Here is a 3,989-nt window from a genome sequence, read left to right on the forward strand (position 1 = left end):
AAATACATATGAACGGAAGAACATAAGAATGGGGGATACTGCAATAGACCATGAAGAAGAGGCTGGAAGAGGGAAGGGAGTTGGAGGAGGAGAGGGAAGGGAAGAGTAGAGGGAAATGGATATGGAAGGGGATGGGGAAGGGGAGAGGGAGATGGGAAAGGAGGGTGAATGGGAGTAGGAGTTGGAAAGGGAGAGAGAGAGGGAGAGAGAGGTGGAGAGGAAGGAGGAAGTGGAAGGATGGAGGTAGATTTCTTTACACAAGGAGTTCCGATTGGTTTTATAATGTAAGAAACATTTATACGTAAAGCCCCTATTCATTCATGCATTGCTGTTCTCACATTCATGGACGCATTGGCTGTCATTCCTCTTCACCAGTAAAAAGGTCTGTGTCGTATTTATCTCTGATATCCTTTGTTTATATTTTCATGCGCGCCTTGTTACTTTTGCATTCTTCGTTTTCACTTGCGTTTCTTAGTAGCTTATAATTTCTTCCTCTGTATTTTTTCAAAGATATGTGTTTATCTATATCCATTTCATCGTATGTATGTACATATATATGTATGTGTATACATGTATGTATATGTATATACATACACACACACACACACACACACACACACACGCACACACACACACACACACACACACACACACACACACACACACACACACACACACACACACACACACACACACACACACACATATATATATATATATATATATATATATATATATATGTATATATATATATATATATATATTTATACATATATATTTATATACATTTATATATATATACATATATATATACATATATATATGTATATGTATGTATATGTATATATATATATATATATCTGTTGTTTCTCTACAAAGAGGTTAACCTTGCATTTCTAGAACATATGTCCCCTGTGTTTTTATTGCAATACACTGTCATGGGCTTGCTAAGTTTGGCCTGAGTTGATGGAAAGTATGAAACTAATTTCGAGTCTAGGGGTAAGTCGAGTTCCAGTTCGGGAGCAAGCCCGTAACAATAAAGTGGAACGTATAGAGAATATAGATAGATTAAGGTACGTTCCGATGAAAAGCCTATATAAGACTGGATGTAAGCAAGATTATAAGGGTGGATGGGTAAGATAGAAGTCTGCACGAAACTTAAATAATCTATATTTACTACAAGTGAAAAATAAAAATTTACTGTTTTTACATTTACAAGCATACACTCACAGTATTTGGAAAAACTGAACATAATAGTACATTTCTTAGTAAATTACATATAACAAATAAAGAAACAAAATTACTGATGTCCAAGATTAATGGTTTACACTATATTTGCGTTATACTTGGTGCACGATCAACAGCGGCGAACGGATGAGACCAGGAAGGTGAAGTCCACGGGGGTGGGGGGTGGGAGGGGGGGTTTAAGAGAGAGTCGGCTGAGGGCCAGCCCTTTTATATAGTCGAGGGGGGCGTTGCTAATTTTTATGGTCATGGTTCGAAGACCAACTTTAGATATACGTTGGGGATAATGAGACGAATTCAAAACTTTGATAGTAGCAGGCGGGATATTTGAAAGTCTCATTTACGGTTGGCTATAACACCCCCCTCTGGAAGTCCAGCGTAACGGGGGGGGGGGGAGCTGGACTAGAGAGGCCTTAGTCACCATGAATCGTCTAGGAGGCTTGTCGCTCCCCTAAACAGGGTGTCAGCAATTATGTTTTCTTCTCCCTTGATGTGAACTATGCGAAAATTGAAGGCTTGGAGGACAAGGGCCCACCGGAGGACTCGTTGATTGGAGAGGCGGGCCCTCTCCATGAAGGTAAGAGGGTTGTGGTCAGAGTAGACGAGCGTTACATGACCAGGATACGTCAGGTAACACTGGAAATGTCTGAATGTAGAGAAGAGGGCTAAGGCCTCTTTTTCCACCGTAGAATATGATCGCTGGCAGGGTAGCAGTTTAGCAGAGTAGTAACACACGGGATGCATGGCCCGGGTGTTGTCGTCTGCCTGCAGCAAGACCCCTTCTATCCCTTCTCCCGATGCGTCTACCTGGAGGAGGAAGGGTTGAGAGTAGTCGGGGGTCTTCAACACCGGTTCGCTGCTCAGGAACTGGCGAAGGGTCTCGAAGCGCCGGCGATGCCCAGGGGGAGCAGCTAGGTTCAGCTAGTCCGTTCTCCAATAGGTAGGCCACTTCTCTCTGCATCTTTTCTGCCTTGTGGGGGTTGAGGCGATAAGTGGTCTGTCGAATAGGAAAGGTATTAGGGTGCAATTCTATATCATAGTTAATGGTAGTGCACAGTCTTGGTTTATCCGAGAAGACGGAGGGGGTGTTTCTCGAATAACCGAATTATGCTTTCCCGTTTCGTTTCATCTAGGTACCCGAGGCACAGGGTCTGCAAGGAGGGCAGAGTTGGACTTGAGAGCAGTCATATCGATTTCTCGAAAGTTAGGTTCATCGGTAAGGGGGGCCTTTACAAGGTATGATACTGGTCTCTCTAGCACATCAGTAGGCTGTCTACGGACGTACTCTTTCATTAGATTGATGTGAGCAAGTCTAGAGTCTTTACGGTGGTCAGGAGTGAGGACTACGTAATTTTGCTTATCCAGCCGATGAGAAACTACATAAAGACCCTTGAATTTGAGAGAAAGAGGGGTCCCTGGGACTGGTAAGAGAAGAAGTACCTCATCACCTGGATTGAATTTCCCAACTTTAAAATTTCTATCAAAATGAACCTTCATTTTTTATTGAGAGGTTTTTAAATTTTCCAAGGCAATGCTTCTTACTTTGTGAAATTGAGTTTTTAATATATCCAAGAATTGATTCACTGTCTGGTTAGGATATTGAGGAGTTTCCTAGTACCACTGTTCTTTTATAACCTTAAGGGGCCCTCTTATCTGGCGCCCATAGAGCAGTTCAAAGGGAGAGTATCCCTATGACTGTTGAACCGTCTCTCTGACCGCGAATAGCATTAATGGTAACCCCTCATCCCAATCTGAAGAGGATTGATTGCAATATTTTTTTGTGCATTGACTTGAGAGATTGATGAAAACGTTCTAATGCCCCTTGTGATTCAGAATGATAAGCAGAGGACACGATTTAGGAAATACCTAGCTCCTTTAGGATACTGGCAAAGAGGTCGCTCGTGAAGTTAGTTCCTCCATCGGATTGAATTTCTTTTGGCTTTCCTACTTGAGTAAAAAATATTAACAAGGTGTCAGCTATAACTTTAGCATTTCTTTTCTTAAAAGGAAAAGCTTCAGGATACCTCGTTACCGGGCACATGACAGTAAGAATGAAGTGATTTCCCTTTTTGGTCTTAGGCAGGTGTCCGACACAGTCCATAATAATTCTATCAAAGGGCTAATCTGGAACTGGAATTGGGGTTAAGGGAGCCTGGGGAATTTTCTGATTCGGATTGCCCATCATTTGGCAAATGTAGTAAGACCTCACATATTCTGAGATTGTCTTTTTTAAACTAGGCCAGAAGAAATGAAGGTTAATTTTCTTGTAAGTTTTACTGACTCCCATATGTCCTCCAGCTCCATCATTGGTTATTTCAATCACTTTATTTCTGATGGATAAAGGAATAACTATCTGGTGAACCTCTGCCCAAGAATCACGGTCAAAGCAATGGGAAGGTTTGCTACATCTCATCAAGATACCATCCTGGTAATAGTAACCTGGGAAATGGTCGACCTCTTCCCTGGGATCGACCGCTAGTCTATGGAAATTCTTTAAGGTGGGCTCATCGTGTTGAGCTTTCATTAAGCTCTCTCGGGAAATTATTTGGTTGGGTAGATCAAACTTATAAGATATATTACTATCAGAGAGGGGAGTTTGAGATCTGGTGACTGCGCACAGGGGAAAAATGTCAGGATGAAGGTGATCTTCCACAACAGTAGGGGTCTTATCACTTTGTAATATCTGGAGGAGGAACAATCATAGAACCAGCTAGATCATTTCCTATAATGAGATCAACCCCAGG

Source organism: Oratosquilla oratoria, chromosome 10 (genome assembly GCF_046742065.1).
Source record: "Oratosquilla oratoria isolate Oo_2021 chromosome 10, ASM4674206v1, whole genome shotgun sequence".
Taxonomy (NCBI): domain Eukaryota; kingdom Metazoa; phylum Arthropoda; class Malacostraca; order Stomatopoda; family Squillidae; genus Oratosquilla; species Oratosquilla oratoria.